Below are 26,652 nucleotides of genomic sequence, written 5' to 3' on the forward strand. Positions count from 1 at the left end.
GCTGCTTTTAAAGACAAATGGGAGCTTTGAAAAAATAATGAATCTTTACTGTTTATTATATTTATGAAGATACTTTATAAGATTAATGTCGAATGAGGAAGCCATGTAGCAGGCCTATGGATCATAATATACTTGGCCACAGAAGTAGAGAGAGGTAAATAATATTTTCAGCTGTAAAGCCATGTTTGAATAACATGTCTGCTGTAGAAAAGTGCTGCAAAGCACAAAGTGTTACTGGATGTTTATAACCCTTTAGAAAGTACAGTCATAAATATCAGTTATGCCTTTTGTTGTTTATTTTGGGAGGGGTTTATTTTTTGTAGGCATTTCTGTCTGTAGTCCTGTAAGATATTAGTAGAACAGACATGATTATAATTTACTGTGACTGGCCTATACCTTACCGACACAACCTTTTTGGATATTTTTTATGCAAAGTAATAGTTGATCAAGTTATTAAAATGAGTTGGGATGATTGGGAAGCAAATTAGGATTCCTTACACATGCTTAACCTGTTTTCTCCTCTCCATTCATTAACATATGACATCCACTCATCACCTCTTCTGAAGCTGTTGATAGAATTCAGATAATTGGACAGAGAGATGGGACAGAGAGAGAGAGAGAGAGAGAGAGAGAGAGAGAGAGAGAGAGAGAGAGAGAGAGAGAGAGAGAGAGAGAGAGAGAGAGAGAGACAGAGAGAGAGAGAGATAGATAGATAGATAGATAGATAGATAGATAGATAGATAGATAGATAGATAGATAGATAGATAGATAACACAGAGAGAGATAGATAGATAGATAGATAGATAGATGAGATAGATAGATAGATAGATTACATGACCAAAAGTATGTGGACACCTGCTCGTCGAACATCTCATTCCAAAATCATGGGCAATAATATGGAGTTGGTCCCCCCTTTGCTGCTATAACAGCCTCCACTCTTCTGGGAAGGCTTTACACAAGATGTGGAACATTGCTGCGGGGACTTGCTTCCATTCAGCCACAAGAGCATTAGTGAGGTCGGGCACTGATGTTAGGCGATTAGGCCAGGCTAGAAGTCGGCGTTCCAATTCTTCCCAAAGCTGTTTGACAGGGTTGAGGTCAGAGCTCTGTGCAGGCCAGTCAAGTTCTTCCACACTGATCTCGACAAATCATTTCTCTATGGACCTCAATTTGTGCATGGGGGCATCGTCATGCTGAAACAGGAAAGGGCCTTCCCCAAACTGTTGCCACAAAGTTGGAAGCACAGAATCGTCTAGAATGTCATTGTATGCAAGCCCCGTGTAGCTCAGTTGGTAGAGCATGGCGCTTGCAACGCCAGGGTTGTGGGTTCGATTCCCACGGGGGGCCAGTTTGAAAATATATGCACTCACTAACTGTAAGTCGCTCTGGATAAGAGTGTCTGCTAAATGACTAAAATGTCATTGTATGCTGTAGCGTTAAGATTTCCTTTCACTGGAAGCAAGGGGGCTAGCCCAAACCATGAATAACAGCCCCAGGCCATTATTCCTCCTCCACCAAACTTTACAGTTGGCACTATGCATTGGGGCAGGTAGCGTTCTCCTGGAATCCGCCAAACCCAGATTTGTCAGTCGTACTGCCAGATGGTGAAGTGTGATTCATCACTCCTGAGAACGTGTTTCCACTGCCCAAGAGTCCAATGGCAGCGAGTATTACGCCGACGCTTGTCATTGCTCATGGTGATCTTAGGCTTGTGAGGAGCTTTCCCGGCCATGGAAACCCATTTCCTGAAGCTCCCAACGAACAGTTATTGTGCTGACGTTGCTTCCAGAGGCAGTTTGGAACTCGGTAGTGAGTGTTGCAACCAGGGACAGACGATTTTTACTCAGCGGTCCCGTTCTGTGAGCTTGTGTGGCCTACCACTTCGCGGCTGAGCCGTTGTTTCTCCTAGACGTTTCCACTTCACAATAATACAGCACTTACAGTTGGAGGGGCAGCTCTAGCAGGGCTGAAATTTGACGAACTGACTTGTTGGAAAGGTGGCATCCTATGACGCTGCCACGTTGAATGTCACTGAGCTCTTCAGTAAGGTAATTGCATGGCTGTGTGCTTGATTTTATACACCTGTCAGCAATGTGTGGCTGAAATAGCTTGCGAAAGTATTCACCCCCCTTGGCATTTTTCCTATTTTGTTGCCTTACAACCTGGAATTAAAATGGATTTAGTGGGGGGTTTGTATCATTTGATTTACACAACATGCCTACCCCTTTGAAGATGCAAAATATTTTTTATTGTGAAACAATCAAGAAATAAGACAAATAAACAGAAAACTTGAGCGTGCATAACTATTCACCCCCCCAAAGTCATTACTTTGTAGAGCCACCTTTTGCAGCAATTACAGCTGCAAGTCTCTTGTGACACTTAGATTGCACACAGGTGGACTTTATTTAACAAATTATGTGACTTCTGAAGGTAATTGGTTGCACCAGATCTTATTTAGGAGCTTCATAGGCAAAGGGGGTGAATACATATGCACGCACAACTTTTCCGTTATTTATTTTTTAGAATTTTTTTGAAACAAATTATTTTTTCAATTTCACTTCACCAATTTTGACTATTTTGTGTATGTCCATTACATGAAAATCCAAATAAAAATCAATTTAAATTAAAGGTTGTAATGCAACAAAATATGGAAAAACACCAAGGGGGATGAATAGATTTGCAAGGCACTGTATATTTTCATATACCCTGCCCATTATTTATTTGTTCATGTGGGGAGAGAGAGAGAGGAGAGGGGAGGCGATGAGAGAGAGAGAGAGATTGGAGAGCGAGAAAACGTTTTAGTCTGACTTTTGTATCTGTGGTCCTGATATATGTATGCACTCACTAACTGTAAGTCGCTCTGGATAAGAGCGTCTGCTAAATGAGAGAGAGAGAGAGAGAGAGAGAGAGAGAGAGAGAGAGAGAGAGAGAGAGAGAGAGAGAGAGAGAGAGAGAGAGAGAGAGAGAGAGAGAGAGAGAGAGAGAGAGAGAGAGAGAGAGAGAGAGAGAGAGAGAGAGAGAGAGAGGGAGAGAGAGAGAGAGAGAGAGCGCTCTTGGTTCCAGGGCAGATCAATCTGATTCATTATGATATTCATGAGTATAATTACTATGTAGAAAGATGCACCTATGGATCCACTGCATAGGGCTCGATCTACTGTTTCCCAAAGGACAAGTCCCCGCTAGCTAGTGTGCGTGCGTGTGTGCGTGTGTGTGACGTCCTCTGCATCTCTGAAATATGGCTTCCATTTAATCATACATAACATTAATTAGTGCAATACTGCAACAGCCCTCTTTGAATATGCAATACATCAGTGTTGGAAAGTGTGGAGTGCTTTACAAGTAGATTTGATGTGAGATTTGGTGTGTATATGTACGTGCATTTGTGCGTGTGGAGTGTGTTAAAGGTCTGTATTGAGTTTTCTGGTTGTAGTTAGTACGTCAAAAACGTAACTTCTACACAAACAAAACTATGAAAATACTACAAAACAATATTATGCACAATATGCTCAGAGTTGTGGCTTTGTTTTTCTAATAACCCTTCTGGCAATCCTGTAACATTCCACATTACAATAAGCGTATTATATAGAGGGGTGGTGCAGTATTATTGGAATCACTATATATGCCTGTTGTGGTTTTCATTATAACTAGCTGAATGGAAATCCCATGTATGTTACGTTAGAATATATGTCCCAATATGGTGCCATTTGGGACACAGACTGGGTATGTTAGTCCTGTACTTGGACAAGAAATTAAAAGGAAGACAGAGTAGAATGGGTTTAAGGCCACCAATGAGAGCATTATTAAAGGCAGTCAGTGAATAATATACATGAACAGCGTTATTAAAGACAGTCAGTTAATAATAGAAAGTGGAAAGCATTATTAAAGACAGTCAGTGAATAATATAAAATGAACAGCATTATTAAAGACAGTCAGTGAATAATATAAATGAACAGCATTATTAAAGACAGTCAGTGAATAATATAAGATGAACATCATTATTAAAGACAGTCAGTGAATAATATAAGATGAACATCATTATTAAAGACAGCCAGTGAATAATATAAGATGAACATCATTATTAAAGACAGTCAGTGAATAATATTAAATGAACAGCATTATTAAAGACAGCCAGTGGATAATATAAATGAACAGCATTATTAAAGACAGTCAGTGAATGATATAAAATATTACTTTTTATTTCACTTCCTGACATGCTGTCTTTGCTTCTTTCTCCCAGCGCTGGAGAGAATGGAAATTACTAATACTATATTTCTTATACATTGTCATTTTACCATGTACATTTTATAATATGGACATGCATTGACTGTAATCTTTATCTTTCTTTCCACAGGCCTTCCCATGTATATCCACAGGAATCTACGGTGAGGCTGTTCTTGTTCATTTGTAACTGTGTGTTACTGTATATCTTGGATGTGTATGTATGTGTCATATGGATGTGTGTACATTTTCACTCTAATCACCTTTACCTATTTCCTTTCCTGTCATTATCATGATCTACTTCATTCAAAACAGCTGACCCCCTGTGGCTAATGGCTGTATTGTCTTTGAATTAAGTTTCCTTCTGTAGCTCAGCTGGTAGAGCACAGTGCTTGTAACGCCAGGGTAGTGGGTTCGATCCCCGGGGCCACCCCATACACACAAAAAAAATTATGCACGCATGACTGTAAGTCGCTTTGGATAAAAGCGTCTGCTAAATGGCATATTATTATTATTATTATTATTATTATTATTATTATTATTATTATTATTATTATTATTATTATTATTATAATTGGTGTTGACTGCAGTCTTCTGCCAATGGCTGTCTGTCACACCACACCACACCACACCACTATACCTAGTCTGTCACACCACACCACACCACACCACACCACACCACACTACACAGGAAATTGCTGAACAGCACACAGGCTGGCACTGGGACAAGAATTAAACAGCCTATTAAATAAATAAACAGCTTAGCGGTTAGCCCTCCCTTTTCAATAGCTTAGCGGTTAGCTCTCCCTTTTCAATAGCTTAGCGGTTAGCCCTTCCTATTCAACAGCTAAGCGGTTAGCCCTTCCTATTCAACAGCTTAGCGGTTAGCCCTCCCTTTTCAATAGCTTAGCGGTTAGCTCTCCCTTTTCAATAGCTTAGCGGTTAGCCCTCCCTATTCAACAGCTTAGCGGTTAGCCCTTCCTATTCAACAGCTTAGCGGTTAGCCCTTCCTATTCAACAGCTTAGCGGTTAGCCCTCCCTTTTCAATAGCTTAGCGGTTAGCCCTCCCTATACAACAGCTTAGCGGTTAGCCCTCCCTATTCAACAGCTTAGCAGTTAGCCCTCCCTATTCAACAGCTTAGCGGTTAGCCCTCCCTATACAACAGCTTAGCGGTTAGCCCTCCCTATTCAACAGCCTAGCAGTTAGCCTTCCCTAGTCAACAGCTTAGTGGTTAGCCTTCCCTATTCAACATCTTAGCGGTTAGCCCTCCCTTTTCAACAGCTTAGCGGTTATCCCTCCATATTCAACAGCTTAGCGGTTAGCCCTCCCTTTTCAACAGCTTAGCGGTTAGCCCTCCCTTTTCAACAGCTTAGCGGTTAGCCCTCCATATTCAAACCAGCTAGAGAAGGTGGTTTCAGAAGCAGTACAGTATGATGATGATGTGATATAATCTGCCCACTACTAATAACTTATTTTATTTCTGCTAACTGGTCAGATGTTTGCTTTCTGCTAACTGGTCAGATGTTTGCTTTCTGCTAACTGGTCAGATGTTTGCTTTCTGCTAACTGGTCAGATGTTTGCTTTCTGCTAACTGGTCAGATGTTTGCTTTCTGCTAACTGGTCGGATGCTGGTGGTTTACTGATGGATCTAGGGCCTACTGTGTCTGAAAGTATCATTAAGGTCAAGGCAGCATTGTAAGTTATGTCATGAAAGGTTCAAAGGACTCTTTCTTTCTGACTCTTTCTGTCTGACTCTTTCTTTCTTTTTCTCTCTCTCTCTCTCTCTCTCTCTCTCTCTCTCTCTCTCCTCTCTCTCTCTCTCTCTCTCTCTCTCTCTCTCTCTCCTCTCTCTCTCTCGCTCTCGCTCTCTATCTACCTCACATACACACTGAGACACACATTGTAATGATGTGTCTGTGTGTGACCCATTTACAGACTTGTAACTGTAGCAGCAAAACAAATCCTCAGGACCCACATAGTGACAGAGAGGAATCAGGGACAGAGTTGTCCAGGGCCTCAGCGGCAGCAGATGGTGGAGAGAGAGAGAGAGAGAGAGAGAGAGAGAGAGAGAGAGAGAGAGAGGAGAGAGAGAGAGAGAGAGAGAGAGAGAGAGAGAGAGAGAGAGAGAGAGAGAGAGAGAGAGAGAGAGAGAGAGAGAGAGAGAGAGAGAGAGAGAGAGAGAGAGAGAGAGAGAGAAGAGAGAGAGAGAGAGAGAGAGAGAGAGAGAGAGAGAGAGAGAGAGAGAGAGAGAGAGAGGAAAAACAGATTTGTCAGGACAGCTAATGCTAATTGACACTCTCCCTCTCCTCCCTCATGCCTCTGTATTCCAGGAGGCTCCGTCACCACTGACAGATGATTGGGGGAGCACGGGGAGGGTGTTGCAAGGGGTGCACAGGTGGTACCTCTACGTCTACCTCAGACGGCTGGGGAGGGAGGGAAGACAAATTAGTCCCGGCTCCATACTGACAGTCCAATCTCTCAGTCCGGCCCATTAGCCCCAGCAGAGATTCTGCAGCGGTCGGGCGGTGCAGTGGTTAGCGTGGCGTTAAGCGAGGGAGGGAGGAAGGAAAGGAGGTACCACCCATAAACAAACTGTGCCCACCATAGGGTCACGAGGTCGCGAGGCATGATAGAGCTTAGTAAGTGTTGGTCCTGTTCTTCCATCAATCATGGGCGGCTGCCGCAACACACGACCGACCCGGGGTTCAAACAGATTATCCTGCGATAGGATAGATAGTCATGCTGGAGCCACACAGACAATAACAGACTCACTGCCTCCTTGGACAGACTGATAGTCACTGTTTTACTCTTTCTTATTCATTTGCGACTAGTCTCTCTCTCTCTCTCTCTCTCTCTCTCTCTCTCTCTCTCTCTCTCTCTCTCTCTCTCTCTCTCTCTCTCTCTCTCTCTCTCTCTCTCTCTCTCTCTCTCTCTCTCTCTCTCTCTCTCACCCTTTCTCTCTCTCTTTCTCTCACAGACTCTCACTGTCTCTCGATATCTCTCTCTCCTTGCCTCTCCCTCTCTCTCTTTCTTTTTCTCTCTCTGCCTCTCTCGGTCTCTCACACAATCAATCCCTCACACAACATCGACACAATCAAGGAATTCCACACCCTGAGATTAAGGATTTCAACCTGCATTATGTATAGTACAGTCTGGTATAAGAGACCTTGCAGAGTCCTACCTTATTTACTGGCACTAAGAGAGAGAGAACTCTCTAGAACAGCCTTGTACCGGGCTACAGGGTTGGAGGGTTTAGGAGAGGCTTGGTATGATCAATCTTGACACGAAGTGGAAGGTATGCATCCCGAATGGCATGCTATTCACTTTATAGTGCACTACTTTTTACCAGGGCCCTCTATAAAGGGAATAGTTCCATTTGGAATGCCACCAATGTCTAGCTGGCACGGTGTTAAGCCAGGGATGAGAACATTATGTCTCACATTTACCTCACAGATTCAGCCTAGACAGGCATTTAGAACCCAATCACTCAGACCAATCGGAGCCCTTTAAACCGGAACACCGGCTCCTAGTTCTGAACACATCACCACTGTTGCAATGGTTACATTTACATTTACATTTACATTTTAGTCATTTAGCAGACGCTCTTATCCAGAGCGACTTACAGGAGCAATTAGGGTTAAGTGCCTTGCTCAAGGGCACATTAACGTCATTTAGCAGACGCTCTTAGCCAGAGCGACTCACAAATTGGTGCGTTCACCCTATAGCCAGTGGGATAACCACTTCACAATTTGGGAAGTTAGAAGGAATACTTTATCCTATCCCAGGTATTCCTTAAAGAGGTGGGAGTTTCAAATGTCTCCGGAAGGTGGTGAGTGACTCCGCTGTCCTGGCGTCGTGAGGGAGCTTGTTCCACCATTGGGGTGCCAGGAGCAGCGAACAGTTTTGACTGGGCTGAGCGGGAGCTATGCTTCCGCGAGAGGAAGGAGCCAGCAGGCCAGAGGTGGATGAACGCAATGCCCTCGTTTGGGTGTAGGGACTGATCAGAGCCTGAAGGTACAGAGGTGCCGTTCCCCTCACTGCTCCATAGGCAAGCACCATGGTCTTGTAGCGGATGCGAGCTTCAACTGGAAGCCAGTGGTTCATACGATTTCCGCCTGACACAATCACTTTGCCAATACCTACTCTTAATTCTTGACTCATATGTTGGCATATATATATATTTTTATTTATTTATTTTTTTAACCTTTTCTGATATTTTGAATAATGTGATAGACATAATGCATTGAATCATAAAGTATAGCCTAATAGGTGTTCAAAGTGGATTTTTAAAAATAATATTACCGTTATATCCACACACTCGTCACTCCCGTTTAACAACTCTAAATCGCTTTGGCACAGTAGGCATCAAGTTACTTGCCGACAATGTTGCGTAAAACGTTTGAAAGGTCTATCATTTTCATGGAACACAGTCAAAGCTTACATAGCCCCTAGATCAGGGGTGTCAAACTCATTTTAGCTCAGGGGCCACATGGAGGAAAATCTATTCCCCAAGTGGGCCGGACCGGAAAAATCATGGTATATATAACTTAAAAAACAACAACTTCAGATTGTTTTCTTTGTTTTAATACGATCAACATACAACATAAAGCTGGAGCCTGAGGACAGTGTGTCCAAAATAGTACAAGCACAACCTCACTATTAATCATAAAACACATCAAGTTTATTTGAAAATTCTAAAGAAAAAGAACACACAAACACACAATGCCTCCGTGATTAACACAGAACTGTTTCAGATCACAGAACTATATCAGGGTGTCATTTCTCAGGCAGAAATGTAGATACAAATAATGAAATCCTGTTCCCAAACAAGTGCAAGAACCACAGAGTCAAGAATAGGTTAAATATAAGAATAAAATAAAATCAATTAAAAACAATAGCACATCAACATAAAAACATATAAACATAAAGCTGGAGCCTGAGGACAGTGTCCAAAAGCACAACATCACTATTAATCATAAAACACCTCAAGTTATTTGAAAGTTCTGAGGACAAAAGAACACACAAACACACAATGCCTCAGTGATTCACAGAAGTATATCACAGATCACAGAACTATATCAGGGTGTCATTTCTCAGGCAGAAATGTAGATAAAAAATAATGAAATCCTGTTCCCAAACAAGTGCAAGAACCACAGAGTCAAGAATAGGTTAAATATACAAATAAATAAAAACAATAAAAAACAATAGCACATCAACATAAAAACATATAAACATAAATCTGAAAGCGTTGCTCAAACTCCCGTAACAGTCCCGTTATTTTATCTTTGAACCGCTTCATGTCTGCCACATGTTGGGTCGCGCACACATTTTTCAGACAGGGGGAAGTGAGCTGCATCACCACGGCAAGTTGCGTCTCCCACAATGACAGCTTCAACTTGAAAGAACGTATGCTGTCATAATACTGCGTGACAACTTTGTTGTGCCCTTGCAGCTGTTTGTTCAAGTTATTCAGGTGCTCTGTAACATCCACCATAAATGCAAGGTCCTGCATCCATTCTGTGGAATGAAATTCTAACACTGGTTTGCCCTTTTCTTCCATGAATTGTTCAATTTCTTCTCGTAAAAATCAAAGAAACGCCTCAGCACAGCACCTGCCTAACCATCTTACCTCAGTGTGGTATGGCAGGCCATAGATGTGGTCTTTCTCTCTGAGAAGGCTGTCAAACTGACGGTGATTCAGGCTTCTGGATCGGATGAAATTAACAGTTTGGATGACCACCTTCATGACGTTATCCATCTTTAATGACTTGTGCAACACAAAGCCTCCTGATGCAAAATACAGTGAAAAGTCAAAAAATCACGTCCATTTGCAGATTGCACTTTCTCTCTGAACTTTGTCACAACGCCTAGCTTTTTCCCGATAATTGAGGGCGCACCATCTGTAGCCAGGCTGACAGCGTGGGACCAGTCCACTCCGACCCTGTCCAGCGCGCCCGACGAGTGCGGTAAAAATATCAGCTGCTGTCATTGTATCTGTCATCAGCACCAACTCACGAACTCCTCGGTGACGGTCAATGTGTCATCAACTCTGCGGATGAAAATGGCCAGTTGTGCAACATCTGGTAATGTCCGTGCTTTCATCAATTGCAACCAAAAACGCAATAAATGACTTTAGTTTTTGCTTCAACTGGCTGTCCAAATCCACTGAAAGATCGGAAATCCTGTCTGCAACTGTGTTTCTTGTCAGGCTGATATTTGCAAAAAGCCTGCCGCTTTTCAGGGCACACAATCTCCGCTGCCTTCATCATGCATGTTTTTACAAATTCACCCTCACTAAATGGTTTTGAAGCCACTGCGATTTCATTAGCAATGAGGTAGCTAGCTTTCACTGCAGCGTCACTGATGTCTCGGCTGTGAGTAAACACAGACTGCTGTTTCTTCAGACCCGCCAACAGTTCATTCACCTTCTCTCATCTCCGCTGTCCTTGAAAGTTGTCATATTTGTCGGCATGAAGACTCACATAGTGGCGACGAAGGTTATATTCTTTCAGCACTGCAACATGCTCTGAACACACCAAACATACAGCTTTCCCATTCAATTCCGTGAATAAATAGGGATGACAATTTTTCTTGGAACACTCTGCACTCTGCGTCCACTTTTCTCTTTTTGACAGAGACATATTGGGGCAATGAGGGTGCCAAAGCACATAATGTTAAAAGTAGAAGCCGGAATAAATATCGCGGGCAAAACAAAGTAGCTCATTGGCTGCACGTGCTTCGCCTACTTGCTCTGCCCGGTATAAACAGTTTGCTTGCTTAACACAATTGCTATTGCGCCATCCAGTGGACGCAATTGGAACAGCAGTTTATTTTATTGAAAAATTGCAGCGCATTTTTATACTTTACAAAATTATTATTATTATTATTTTTATTTTTATTTTTATTTTTTTTAAATTTTGTATCATCTCGCGGGCCGGATTAAAACCGTTTGCGGGCCTGATCCGGCCCGCGGGCCGGACGTTTGACACCCCCCTGCCCTAGATGCTGTCAATTGGCCAAATTTACAGGCATCCCCAATTTAGATGTTATTTTCAAATGTGATATTGCGCTTGAGATAAGATGATGTAAGTAATTAAATAATACAAATAAAAAGCTGTGTTTATTTATTAGCCTAGTGGTTATAAGTATTTAGGAATATCATGTGAATTAGGCCTCATGTAAAATCATTGTCAAAAGCACAAGAGATACTGTTGCATGTAGGTCTAGATTATTTATGGGTTGATCATAGAAATATTTAAACATTATTTCAACTCCAAAACAATTGCATGCAATTTGACGCAGGAACCACTGAGTCACTGCCCTGTTCTATAATCAAGATACCTGCTGGTTCGGACAGCAGCTCTTGAGGTCTTCTAAATATCTGTCGACTAGGTGGGACTCTTGTTATGACTAAAGAGGCTTCATGAATAGCTTTTATTTTAACCTTTAAGAGTAGGTAGTAAGACATCTTTATTCTTTATTCTCAGCACTTACGACTATTTTCTACTCTGAGACTCTTTCTGGATATGGCCCCTGGTCTGGTAGTACAAAGTATGAAGGATATGAAGGGATATTGTTGACATAGGGGTTTAACAGAGACTGGTGGTGGTACGAAGTATGAAGGATACGAAGGGATATTGTTGACATAGGGGTTTAACAGAGACTGGTGGTGGTCAAGTATGAAGGATAAGAAGGGATATTGTTGACATAGGGGTTTAACAGAGACTGGTGGTGGTACGAAGTATGAAGGATATGAAGGGATATTGTTGACATAGGGGTTTAACAGAGACTGGTGGTGGTACGAAGTATGAAGGATACGAAGGGATATTGTTGACATAGGGGTTTAACAGAGACTGGTGGTGGTACGAAGTATGAAGGATATGAAGGGATATTGTTGACATAGGGGTTTAACAGAGACTGGTGGTGGTACGGAAGTATGAAGGGATATGAAGGGATATTGTTGACAAGGGGTTTAACAGTGACTGGTGGTGGTACGAAGTATGAAGGATATGAAGGGATATTGTTGACAAAGGGGGTTTAACAGAGACTGGTGGTGGTACGAAGTATGAAGGATATGAAGGGATATTGTTGACATAGGGGTTTAACAGAGACTGGTGGTGGTACAAAGTATGAAGGATATGAAGGGATATTGTTGACATAGGGGGTTTAACAGTGACTGGTGGTGGTACGAAGTATGAAGGATATGAAGGGATATTGTTGACATAGGGGTTTAACAGAGACTGGTGGTGGTACAAAGTATGAAGGATATGAAGGGATATTGTTGACATAGGGGTTTAACAGAGACTGGTGGTGGTACGAAGTATGAAGGAAATGAAGGGATATTGTTGACATAGGGGTTTAACAGTGACTGGTGGTGGTACGAAGTATGAAGGATATGAAGGGATATTGTTGACATAGGGGTTTAACAGAGACTGGTGGTGGTACGAAGTATGAAGGATACGAAGGGATATTGTTGACATAGGGTTTTAACAGATACTGGTGGTGGTACGAAGTATGAAGGATATGAAGGGATATTGTTGACATAGGGGTTTAACAGTGACTGGTGGTGGTACGAAGTATGAAGGATATGAAGGGATATTGTTGACAAAGGGGTTTAACAGAGACTGGTGGTGGTAAATGCAGTATGAAGGATATGAAGGGATATTGTTGACATAGGGGTTTAACAGTGACTGGTGGTTGTACGAAGTATGAAGGATATGAAGGGATATTGTTGACATAGGGGTTTAACAGAGACTGGTGGTGGTAAGAAGTATGAAGGATATGAAGGGATATTGTTGACATAGGGGTTTAACAGAGACTGGTGGTGGTACAAAGTATGAAGGATATGAAGGGATATTGTTGACATAGGGGTTTAACAGTGACTGGTGGTGGTACGAAGTATGAAGGATATGAAGGGATATTGTTGACAAAGGGGTTTAACAGAGACTGGTGGTGGTACAAAGTATGAAGGATATGAAGGGATATTGTTGACATAGGGGTTTAACAGAGACTGGTGGTGATAATGAAGTATGAAGGATATGAAGGGATATTGTTGACATAGGGGTTTAACAGAGACTGGTGGTGGTACGAAGTATGAAGGATATGAAGGGATATTGTTGACATAGGGGTTTAACAGAGACTGGTGGTGGTAACAAGTACGGAAGGATATGAAGGGATATTGTTGACATAGGGGTTTAACAGAGACTGGTGGTGGTACGAAGTACGAAGGATATGAAGGGATATTGTTGACATAGGGGTTTAACAGAGACTGGTGGTGGTACGAAGTATGAAGGATATGAAGGGATATTGTTGACATAGGGGTTTAACAGTGACTGGTGGTGGTACGAAGTATGAAGGATATGAAGGGATATTGTTGACATAGGGGTTTAACAGAGACTGTTGGTGGTACGAAGTATGAAGGATACGAAGGGATATTGTTGACATAGGGGTTTAACAGAGACTGATGGTAGTACGAAGTATGAAGGTTATGAAGGGATATTGTTGACATAGGGGTTTAACAGAGACTGGTGGTGGTACGAAGTATGAAGGATATGAAGGGATATTGTTGACATAGGGGTTTAACAGAGACTGGTGGTGGTACGAAGTATGAAGGATATGAAGGGATATTGTTGACATAGGGGTTTAACAGAGACTGGTGGTGGTACGAAGTATGAAGGAATCGAAGGGATATTGTTGACATAGGGGTTTAACAGAGACTGGTGGTGGTACGAAGTATGAAGGATATGAAGGGATATTGTTGACATAGGGGTTTAACAGAGACTGGTGGTGGTACGAAGTATGAAGGATATGAAGGGATATTGTTGACATAGGGGTTTAACAGAGACTGGTGGTGGTACGAAGTATGAAGGATACGAAGGGATATTGTTGACATAGGGGTTTAACAGAGACTGGCGGTGGTACGAAGTATGAAGGATTTGAAGGGATATTGTTGACATAGCGGTTTAACAGAGACTGGTGGTGGTACGAAGTATGAAGGATATGAAGGGATATTGTTGACATAGGGGTTTAACAGTGACTGGTGGTGGTACGAAGTATGAAGGATATGAAGGGATATTGTTGACATAGGGGTTTAACAGAGACTGGTGGTGGTACGAAGTATGAAGGATACGAAGGGATATTGTTGACATAGGGGTTTAACAGAGACTGGTGGTGGTACGAAGTATGAAGGATACAAAGGGATATTGTTGACATAGGGGTTTAACAGAGACTGGTGGTGGTACGAAGTATGAAGGATATGAAGGGATATTGTTGACATAGGGGTTTAACAGAGACTGGTGGAGGTACGAAGTATGAAGGATATGAAGGGATATTGTTGACATAGGGGTTTAACAGAGACTGGTGGTGGTACGAAGTATGAAGGATACTGAAGGGATATTGTTGACATAGGGGTTTAAACAGTGACTGGTGGTTGTCTGAGATAGGTGGCTGTGTGTAATCAACAGAGACTCTGTCTGCCTCCCAATTGGCACCCTATTCCCTATGTAGTGCACTACTTTTGACCAGAGACCTATGGGGCCCTCTCTCTTTCACTGTCCCTATACGGTCTTGGTCAAAAGTAGTGCGCTATATAGGGAATAGGGTGCCAATTGGGGACGTAGCCTTGGTCAGTACATCCACACCGTAATCCACCCAAGCTGTGTGGCTGTCCAGTGTGTGTCGAGACAGACACGGTGAGCCCAGTTTGGTGTCGAGCTAAGAGGGATCAGAGAGGATCGTGGGATACCATGTGGGATGCAGACCCTATACTCAGAGGGATCAGGGAAAGACTTCTAGCCCATTTAACAGAGGTACACGGTGTGCTTTATACTCTACACTAGCCTTAGTGTAGCCCCAGCGCTACGAATAATACACCAAAATGTAAAAATACCTCTTCATTCCTTCATTCCTTCATCACTCCAACACACCACAACACAGCATCCACCAGAGAGAGAGAGAGATAGACTGGTGGTAGTACGAAGTATGAAGGATATGAACGGATATCGTTGACATAGGGGTTTAACAGAGACTGGTGACTGGAAGATAGTACGAAGTATGATTTCAAAAAAGCTTTTGACTCAATTTTTGCATGAGCGTCTGCTATACAAATTGATGGAAAGTGGGGTTGGGGGAAAAACATACGACATTATAAAATCCATGTACACAAACAACAAGTGTGCGGTTAAAATTGGCAAAAAACACACACATTTCTTTCCACAGGGCCGTGGGGTGAGACAGGGATGCAGTTTAAGCCCCACCCTCTTCAACATATATATCAACGAATTGGCGAGGGCACTAGAACAGTCTGCAGCACCCGGCCTCACCCTACTAGAATCTGAAGTCAAATGTCTACTGTTTGCTGATGATCTGGTGCTTCTGTCACCAACCAAGGAGGGCCTACAGCAGCACCTAGATCTTCTGCACAGATTCTGTCAGACCTGGGCCCTGACAGTAAATCTCAGTAAGACAAAAATAATGGTGTTCCCAAAAAAGGTCCAGTTGCCAGGACCACAAATACAAATTCCATCTAGACACCGTTGCCCTAGAGCACACAAACAACTATACATATCTCGGCCTAAACATCAGCGCCACAGGTAACTTCCACAAAGCTGTGAACGATCTGAGAGACAAGGCAAGAAGGGCCTTCTATGCCATCAAAAGGAACATAAAATTTTACATACCAATTAGGATCTGGCTAAAAATACTTGAATCAGTTATAGAACCCATTGCCCTTAATGGTTGTGAGGTCTGGGGAATTCCAAGAATTCACAAAATGGGACAAACACCAAATTGAGACTTTGCATGCAGAATTCTGCAAAAACATCATCTGTGTACAATGTAAAACACCAAATAATGCATGCTGAGCAGAATTAGGCCAATACCCGCTAATGATCAAAATCCAGAAAAGAGCCGTTAAATTCTATAACCACTTAAAAGGAAGCGATTCCCAAACGTTCCATAACAAAGCCATCACCTACAGAGAGATGAACTTGGAGAAGAGTCCCCTATGTAAGCTTGTCCTGGGGCTCTGTTCACAAACACAAACAGACCCCACAGAGCTCCAGGACAACAACAACAACAACAACAACAACACAATTAGACCCAACCAAATCATGAGAAAACAAAAAGATAATTACTTGACACATTGGAAAGAACAAATAAAAAAACAGAGCAAACTAGAATGCTATTTGGCCCTAAACAGAGAGTACACAGTGGCAGAATACCTGACCCAAACTTAAGGAAAGCTTTGACTATGTACAGACTCAGTGAGCATAGCCTTGCTATTGAGAAAGGCCGCCGTAGGCAGACCTGGCTCTCAAGAGAAGACAGGCTATGTGCACACTGCCCACAAAATGAGGTGGAAACTGAGCTGCACTTCCTAACTTCCTGCCAAATGTATGACCATATTAGAGACACATATTTCCCTCAGATTACTGCGATCCACAAAGAATTCGAAAACAAACCCAATTTTGATAAACTCCCTTATCTACTGGGTGAAAAACCACAGTGTGCCATCACCGCAGCAAGATTTGTGACCTGTTGCCACAAGAAAAGGGCAACCAGTGAAGAACAAACACCATTGTAAATACAACCCATATTTATGTTTATTTATTTTCCCATTTGTACTTTAACTATTTGCACATTGTTACAACACTGTATATATACATAATATGACATTTGAAATGTCTTTATTCTTTTGGAACTTCTGAGTGTAATGTTTACTGTTAATATTTATTGTTTATTTCACTTTTGTTTACTATCTACTTCACTTGCTTTGGCAATGTTAACATACGTTTCCCATGCCAATAAAGCACTTAAATTGAAATTGAAATTGAATTGAGAGAGAGAGAGAGAGAGAGAGAGAGAGAGAGAGAGAGAGAGAGAGAGAGAGAGAGAGAGAGAAGAGAGAGAGAGAGAGAGAGAGAGAGAGCAGAGAGAGAGAGAGAGAGAGAGAGAGAGAGAGAGACAGAGAGACAGAGAGACAGAGAGACGAGAGACAGAGAGAGAGAGAGAGAGAGAGAGAGAGAGAGAGAGAGAGAGACAGAGACAGAGACAGAGACAGAGACAGAGACAGAGAGATGAGTGGAATCCTGAACAGTAGTGTGTTAGTTATATTCTCCTGTCTCTTAGTGAATCCTGACCAGTAGTGTGTTAGTTATGTTCTCCTGTCTCCTGATTGGCCTTTAGCAGCACATTCACCACTCTCTCAGACGGCTAACTCCGGCCTCTCACAGCACAGACCGAGGGCCTGAGACGTGAAACCAACTACTCCAGCTCAGAGTTGGCTCTATTAGGCCACTAGTGACGCTGCTGACAGTGTGTTTACGAGATGCCGGACAAAAGGCCATTTTAAAACCGTCCTGTGACTCCTGTCTTGTCTACAGACATCCCCCCAACAAAAAAAAAAACTCTCAGAGAATGAGTGCACAACTGGTAAATAGTCTCTTATAGATACATATATTACCCCTTCCTTTTTTCCACATTTTGTTACTGTACAGCCTTATTCTAAAATGGATTAAATAATTTTTTTCCTTATCAATCTACACACAATACCCCGTAATGACAAAGCGAAACAGGTTTTTATAGATTTTAGCAAATGTATAAAAAAAATAAACAGAAATACCTTATTTACTAAAGTATTCAGACCCTTTACTATGAGACTCGAAATTGAGCTCAGGTGCATCCTGTTTCCATTGATCATCCTTGAGATGTTTCTACAACTTGATTGCAGACCACCTGTGGTAAATTCCATTGATTGGACATGATTTGGAAAGGCACACACCTGTCTATATAAGATCCCACAATTGACAGTGCATGTCAGAGCAAAACCCAAGCCATGAGGTGGAAGGAATTGTCCGTAGAGCTTCGAGACAGGATTGTGTCGAGGCACAGATCTGGGGTAGGGAACCAAAACCTCCATCATTCTTAAATGGAAGAAGTTTGGAGCCACCAATATTCTTCCTGGAGCTGGCCACCTGGCCAAACTGAGCAATTGGGGGAGAAGGGCCTTGGTCAGGGAGGTGACCAAGAACCCGATGGTCACTCTGATAGAGCTGTAGAGTTCCTCTGTGGAGATGGGAGAACCTCCCAGAAGGACAACCATCTCTGCAGCATTCCACCAATCAGGCCTTTATGGTAGAGCGGCCAGGCGGAAGCAACTCCTCAGTAAAAGGCACATGACAGCCCGCTTGGAGTTTGCCAAAAGGCACCTAAAGGACTGTCAGACCATGAGAAACAAGATTCTCTGATCTGATGAAACAAAGATTGAACTCTTTGGCCTGAATGCCAAGCGTCACGTCTGGAGGAAACCTGGCACCATCCACACAGTGAAGCATGGGGGTGGCAGCATCATGCTGTGGGGATGTTTTTCAGCGACAGGGACTGGGAGACTAGTTAGGAACGAGGGAAAGATGAACGGAGCAAAGTACAGAGAGATCCTTGATGAACTTGCTCCATAGCGTTCAGGACTTCAGACTGGGGCGAAGGTTCACCTTCCAACAGGACAACGACCCTAAGCACACAGCCAAGACAACGCAGGAGTGGCTTCGGGACAAGTCTCTGGCCCAGTCAGAGCCCGAACTTGAATCCGATCTAACATCTCTGGAGAGACCTGAAAATAGCTGTGCAGCGACGCTCCCCATCCAACCTGACAGAGGTTAAGAGGATCTGCAGAGAAGAATGGAAGAAACTCCCAAAATACAGGTGTGCCAAGCTTGTTGCGTCATACCCAAGAAGACGCAAGGCTTTAATTGCTGCCAAATGTGCTTCAACAAAGTACTGAGTAAAGGGTCTGAATACTTGTGATATTTCTGTTTTGTCAGCAAAAATGTAAAAAAAACGGTTTTTGCTTTGTCATTATGTATTGTGTGTAGATTGATGGAAAAACAACAACAATTTAATCAATTTTAGAATAAGGCTGTAACGTCACAAAATGTGGAAAAAGTCAAGGGGTCTGAATACTTTGCCAAATGCACTGTCAGTCAGTCAGGTGGCTAGCTGCCAGCAGAGACTTCTATTTTAGTAACGTTGAAGGGCTCTGGCTAGTATTACTTAGCCAGCTAGAAGGAAGAAGTAAGAAGATAACATTAAACGGAGCCTGACCTCAGCAGGTGCAAAAAATGGGCTACAAAGTTTTCATATTAACTTTACAGAGTTTAGGCTACAGAGACAGACGTTGATGTGCTGCTCAGTGGTGAGGCTGAGGCAAGCTGCAATGCATGTAGGAGGAAGCAGAGGAGACAGAGAGAGAGAGAGAGAGGGAGCAAGCAGAGAGAGAGAGGTGAATGGGTCTACAAAAGGGGGCTAAAAGGGGGGCCTCACCTAAACTCAAACCCTGTTGTTCATTAATCATTTCCAAAGTACGCTTTGGCAATATGTACATTGTTACGTCATGCCAATGAAGCAATTGAATCAATAAATAAAAGAAACTCATTTACAAGGTGTGTACTGAGGCTTGAATAGCCTGTCATTTCGACTGTTGCATTGTGTGTGTGGTTAGTCATTTTGAATGGGCTAGTTATGTAAAATGAAACGACTGTAACATCACACCATCGTGGAGCTGTGGAAAGCTCTGCTGGCAGCGGAGAGAAAGAAGTGGAAGGAGAGAAGGTGTGAGGGAGGGAGGGAGGGAGACATTTTATTATTGTGTCTGTTTGGATAAACAGGCTGGACCAGGTGAGGGGAGGGGCCACGGCGATGTTGTGAAAGACAGGAGGAAAGAGGAGACAGGGGGAGTGAGGGTGGAGGCATGGGGAGGCAGGGGGGGTGTTGTTGTGAGGAGGTGGAGGAAGGGGGGTGTTGTTGTGAGCAGGGGAGGCAGGGGGGAGGCATGGGGGAGGCAGGGGGTGTTGTTGGGAGTGGAGGAGGGGGAGGCATGTGGGAGGCATTGGGAGGCAGGGGGGGTTGTTGTGAGGAGGGGGAGGCAGGGGGGAGACATGGGGAGGCAGGGGGGTGTTGTTGTGAGGAGGTGGAGGAAGGGGGGTGTTGTTGTGAGGAGGGGGATGCAGGGGGAGTGTTGGAGGCAGGGGGATGCAGGGAGGCAGGGGGAGGCAGGGGGGTGTTGTGAGGAGGGGAGGAGGGGGAGGTATGGGGAGGCAGGGGGGGTGTTGTTGTGAGGAGGGGGAGGCAGGAGGCATGGGGAGGCAGGGGAGGATGTGGAGGAAGGGGGAGTGTTGTTGTGAGGAGGGGGATGCAGGGGGGAGGCATGGGGAGGCAGGGGGTGTTGTTGTGAGGAGGGGGGAGGTAGGGGAGGCATGGGGAGGCAGGGGGGTTGTTGTGAGGAGGTGGAGGCAGGTGGAGACATGGGGAGGAGGGTGAGGAGGAGGTGGGGAGGCAGTGGAGTGTTGTTGTGAGGAGGGGGAGGCAGGGGGAGGCATGGGGAGGCAGGGGGGGGTTGTTGTGAGGAGGGGGAGGCAGGGGGGTGTTGTGAGGGAGCGGGGAGGCAGGGGGTGTTGTGAGGGAGGGGGAGGCAGGGGGGAGGCATGGGGAGGCAGGGGTGTTGTGGGATGAGAGGAGGGGGGGAGGCATGTGGAGGCATGGGGAGGCAGGGGGGGTTGTTGTGAGGAGGGGGAGGCAGGTGGGAGACATGGGGAGGCAGGGGGGTGGGGTGTTGTGAGGAGGAGGCAGGGGAGGCATGGGGGAGGCATGGGGAGGCAGGGGGGTGTTGTTGTGAGGGGGGAGGCATGTGGGGAGACATGGGGAGGCAGCGGGGGTTGTTTTGAGGAGGGGAGGCAGGGGGAGACATGGGGAGGCAGGGGGGTTGTTTGTGAGGAGGGGAGGCAGGGGGGAGGCATGGGGAGGCAGGGGGGTGTTGTTGTGAGGAGGTGGAGGCAGTGGGGAGGCATGGGGAGGCAGGGGGGGTTGTTGTGAGGAGGTGGAGGCAGTGGGGAGGCATGGGGAGGCATGGGGAGGCATGGGGAGGCAGGGGGGTGTTGTTTTGAGGAGGTGGAGGCAGGAGGGTGTGAGACAAATGATCAGAGAGTGCTCTAAATGCACTTCGACTGCTGCTGTTGACCTTGGGCATGCTTGGTGTGTTTGGGTGTGTGAGTGTAGGTGTGTATGGGTGTGTGAGTGTAGGTGTGTATGGGTGTGTGAGTGTAGGTGTGCATGGGTGTGTGTATACATGTGTATGTCTGTGTGTGTGTGTATGTGTGTGATTTGGTGCCGTCCTGCTGTCTATCAGCCAGAGCTCTGCTGGCAGCCTGCTCCTAGCCTTCCTGACCCCACTCTCCATCTCTCTTTTTATCTCTCTCTCTCTCTTTCGATTTCTTCTCTTTCTCTCGCCCAATCTTGATCATTCTCTCTCTCTTTCTTCCTCTTGTTTTCCTCTCTTTCTCCATCTCTCTCTCACAATCTCTTTGCCTTTCTTTCTCGATCTTCATCTCTTCTTCTTCTTCTTCTTCTTCTTCTTCTTCTTCTTCTTCTTCTTCTTCTTCGTCTTCTTCTTCGTCTTCTTCTTCGTCTTCTTCTTCTCCTCTCTCTCAGTCTCTACTATATGATTAATGGTGATGACGTTCAAATCTATACTGGATTTGTATAAGCTGTGTGCTAAATAGATTAAATGTACTCGCTACCTTTGGTCAGTGCAGCGCTACGGTCTCACACCTGAAGATATAATGCTTTTTTATCAACACCATAACCTAGCTTTGAGAGGAGAGGAGACATACGGGGCATCCTGCCTCAAACATCAATATTGATTTATTATTATACTGTATATGAATAAATAATTATTTATTTGCTTATTCACCTGACACCCCCTCCTGTTGTGTGCTCTTCACAAGCTGCTGTTTATATCCCACCGTAGTCCTGTCAGCTTTCTCGTGTGTGTGTGTGTGTGTGTGTGTGTGTGGGTGTGTGGGTCTGTCTACGTCTGTGTGGGTGTGAGAGTGCTTGGGCGTGTGAATCTGTGGTACGTGTGACTGTGCGTAAGGGGAATTAGGAGTCAGAAGGGGGGGAAAAACAGCTGATGTGTGAATAACAAATGTTTCTGTGTTTACCTTACCAATAGAATTAGATGATTTCTGAAAGGCATTGGAAGCCTTCATATTATGGAGTTGTTAACTCAAGTGCAGTGATTATAAGCAAGCGGTTTAGTAGCAGTTTCACGACAGACAGACAGACAGACAGAATGACATTCCCATCCTCCCCTCCTCCTCATCCCCATCTCCCAGGACCTAGAGTTTCAGAGAGCAGAGCTCAGCGCTGGGCTTAGCAACACTTCAGCCGTCCCCTGCTATCCCCTGCTATCCCCTGCTATCCCCTGCTATCCCCTGCTATCCCCTGCTATCCCCTGCTATCCCCTGCTATCCCCTGCTATCCCCTGCTCCTAAGCAGAACTGAGCCAGTACGGCCAAAGATGGAGAGACAGAGTGGATGGGGGAGGGAGGAGGGAGGGGAGGGAGGGAGAGGGAGGGAGGGAGGAGGGAGGGAGGGAGGGAGGGAGGGAGGGAGGGAGGGAGGGAGGGAGGGAGGGAGGGGGCGATAGAAGGAGAGAGGGAAAGAGACAAAGAGAGATAGAGAGAGGAGATATAAAAAGAGAGATATCAGGGTCAGAAAGACATACATGGATAGACGTTGGAGAGAGAAAGAAAGAGAGAAAAAGAGAGACAAAGAGAGAAAGAAAGAGAGAAAGAAATATAGAGAGAAAGAAAGAAAGAGAGAAAGAAAGAAAGAAAGAAAGAGAGAAAGAAAGAAAGAAAGAAAGAAAGAAAGAAAGAAAGAAAGAGAGAGTGAAAGGGGATGATAGATAAATAAAAATAGAGAAGAGAGAAAAATAGTTGTGTTCTGAAAGATCATGACAGAATATGTAGATCATGACAGCTGATGTACGTCATGACAGAAGATGTAGATCATGACAGCTGATGTACGTCATGACAGCAGATGTATATCATGACAGCAGATGTAGATCATGACAGCAGATGTACGTCATGACAGCAGATGTACATCATGACAGCAGATGTACGTTATGACAGCAGATGTAGATCATGACTGCAGATGTAGATCATGACAGCAGATGTAAATCATGACTGCAGATATAGATCATGACAGCAGATGTAAATCATGACAGCAGATATAGATCATGACAGCAGATGTACATCATGACAGCAGATGTAAATCATGACAGCAGATGTACAGTAGATCATGACAGCAGATGTACATCATGACTGCAGATGTACAGTAGATCATGACAGCAGATATAGATCATGACAGCAGATGTAAATCATGACAGCAGATGTACAGTAGATCATGACAGCAGATGTAAATCATGACAGCAGATATAGATCATCATCAGGTTTGGACCTGTGTGTTGAGGGAAAGAGGTTTGGACCTGTGTGTTGAGGGAAAGAGGTTTGGACCTGTGTGTTGAGGGAAAGATGTTTGGACCTGTGTGTTGAGGGAAAGAGGTTTGGACCTGTGTGTTGAGGGAAAGATGTTTGGACCTGTGTGTTGAGGGAAAGATGTTTGGACCTGTGTGTTGAGGGAAAGAGGTTTGGACCTGTGTGTTGAGGGAAAGAGGTTTGGACCTGTGTGTTGAGGGAAAGAGGTTTGGACCTGTGTGTTGAGGGAAAGAGGTTTGGACCTGTGTGTTGAGGGAAAGAGGTTTGGACCTGTGTGTTGAGGGAAAGAGGTTTGGACCTGTGTGTTGAAGGTAAGAGGTTTGGACCTGTGTGTTGAGGGAAAGAGGTTTGGACCTGTGTGTTGAGGGAAAGAGGTTTGGACCTGTGTGTTGAGGGAAAGAGGTTTGGACCTGTGTGTTGAGAGTCCGACATTGTCAGCTCCTCTGTTAACAGGTTGCATGGCTCCATGACAGCATACAGTGGGGAGAACAAGTATTTGATACACTGCCGATTTTGCAGGTTTTCCTACTTACAAAGCATGTAGAGGTCTGTCATTTTTATCATAGGTACACTTCAACTGTGAGAGACGGAATCTAAAACAAAAATCCAGAAAATCACATTGTATGATTTTTAAGTAATTCATTTGCATTTTATTGCATGACATAAATATTTGATACATCAGAAAAGTCAGAACTTAATATTTGGTACAGAAACCTTTGTTTGCAATTACAGAGATCATACGTTTCCTGTAGGTCTTGACCAGGTTTGCACACACTGCAGCAGGGATTTTGGCCCACTCCTCCATACAGACCTTCTCCAGATCCTTCAGGTTTCGGGGCTGTCGCTGGGCAAGACGGACTTTCAGCTCCCTCCAAACATTTTCTATTGGGTTCAGGTCTGGAGACTGGCTAGGCCACTCCAGGACCTTGAGATGCTTCTTACGGAGCCACTGCTTAGTTGCCCTGGCTGTGTGTTTCGGGTCATTGTCATGCTGGAAGACCCAGCCACAACCCATCTTCAATGCTCTTACTGAGGGAAGGAGGTTGTTGGCCAAGATATCGCGATACATGGCCCCATCCATCCTCCCCTCAATACGGTGCAGTCGTCCTGCCCCCTTTGCAGAAAAGCATACCCAAAGAATGATGTTTCCACCTCCATGCTTCACGGTTGGGATGGTGTTCTTGGGGTTGTACTCATCCTTCTTCTTCCTCCAAACACGGCGACTGGAGTTTAGACCAAAAAGCTCTATTTTTGTCTCATCAGACCACATGACCTTCTCCCATTCCTCCTCTGGATCATCCAGATGGTCATTTGCAAACTTCATACGGGCCTGGACATGCGCTGGCTTGAGCAGGGGGACCTTGCGTGCGCTGCAGGATTTTAATCCATGACGGCGTAGTGTGTTACTAATGGTTTTCTTTGAGACTGTGGTCCCAGCTCTCTTCAGGTCATTGACCAGGTCCTGCCGTGTAGTTCTGGGCTGATCCCTCACCTTCCTCATGATCATTGATGCCCCACGAGGTGAGATCTTGCATGGAGCCCCAGACCGAGGGTGATTGACCGTCATCTTGAACTTCTTCCATTTTCTAATAATTGCACCAAAAGTTGTTGCCTTCTCACCAAGCTGCTTGCCTATTGTCCTGTAGCCCATCCCAGCCTTGTGCAGGTCTACAATTGTATCTCTGATGTCCTTACACAGCTCTCTGGTTTTGGCCATTGTGGAGAGGTTGGATTCTGTTTGATTGAGTGTGTGGACAGGTGTCTTTTATACAGGTAACGAGTTCAAACAGGTGCAGTTAATACAGGTAATGAGTGGAGAACAGGAGGGCTTCTTAAAGAAAAACTAACAGGTCTGTGAGAGTCGGAATTCTTACTGGTTGGTAGGTGATCAAATACTTATGTCATGCAAGATTTTCTGGATTTTTGTTTTAGATTCCGTCTCTCACAGTTGAAGTGTACCTATGATAAAAATGACAGACCTCTACATGCTTTGTAAGTAGGAAAACCTGCAAAATCGGCAGTGTATCAAATACTTGTTCTCCCCACTGTATATGACACAAATCTTGTCAGAATAGGTTGCTATAATAGGCTGTAAATGGTCCTCTATTGTGGCTGGTCAAGGGCCTTTGGAGTTAACAGCTGAGTAAGGGTTGATACTCTAGTCTACTACCAGACAATCTTACTAGAATCAAACATTCCTATAGAATTTTTACGTTGAGATCTCAGAGTGACTTTTTCCTCATCTGACGCATGGTCAGAAGTTTATTTTAGCCCACAGCTGACTCAGAGTAGCTGTCAGATACCCTCCACACACACACACACACAAACACAGAATACCATCAGTCTATCTTACAATCAGCATCCATCCAGTAGAGAGTCAGCCCTCCCTCCCTCCCTCCAACCCTCCCTTTGTCTTTTTAAAACATGAATCCATTCTCCATCTATTTGTGCCTGGATCGATACGTTGTGTTAACACAGAGGTTGCTGTTCCTGTGCTGGCATAGCCTGGGCGATTTAATAAGGACGTTAGCTACTGTAGAGTCAGCTCCCTGTACACACACACAAACACGCCACACACACACACACACACACACACACACACACACACACACACACGCTAATCAAAAACACACACACACACTTACACACTCATGCTTGAGATAACAAAGAGTAATGCCCGCCCGCCCACCCCCCACTAAAGATATCTGGTATTTATCTCTCTCTCTCCATCTCTCTCTCTCTCGCTGTCTCTCTTCCAGGTTTCCCCAATGAGCCTGCGGCTAAGATCGCCTTGGAGACAGTAAAAAGCTGGGTCAAGGAGAACCATGACAAGGTAGGACCTAGCTGGATTACTGTCTGAGACCTAGAGTCTCTCCTACACGCACACTGTATCTACGCTTATACTCTGGGCAGACTCTGAGCTGAGCAGGCCTAACTATCTAACTGACTCTGAGCAGACTCTGAGCTGAGCAGGCCTAACTATCTAACTGACTCTGAGCAGACTCTGAGCTGAGCAGGCCTAACTATCTAACTGACTCTGGGCAGACTCTGAGCTGAACAGGCCTAACTATCTAAATGACTCTGGGCAGGCTCTCATTT

General features: G+C 44.5%; 1 long non-coding RNA gene across 1 annotated transcript in view; it reads left to right on the forward strand.

Moving 5' to 3' along the window:
* The first annotated feature begins 4,350 nt into the window (after positions 1–4,350).
* The window catches only part of LOC123484503, a 278,369-nt gene continuing 256,067 nt past the window's right edge, over positions 4,351–26,652 (forward strand). Inside the window, exons 1-2 of the long non-coding RNA XR_006658556.1 lie at positions 4,351–4,382; positions 26,313–26,386. This is a non-coding gene — a long non-coding RNA (uncharacterized LOC123484503). The remainder of the gene's footprint in view (positions 4,383–26,312; positions 26,387–26,652) is intronic.

This window comes from Coregonus clupeaformis, unplaced genomic scaffold, assembly GCF_020615455.1.
Source record: "Coregonus clupeaformis isolate EN_2021a unplaced genomic scaffold, ASM2061545v1 scaf0339, whole genome shotgun sequence".
NCBI lineage: Eukaryota > Metazoa > Chordata > Actinopteri > Salmoniformes > Salmonidae > Coregonus > Coregonus clupeaformis.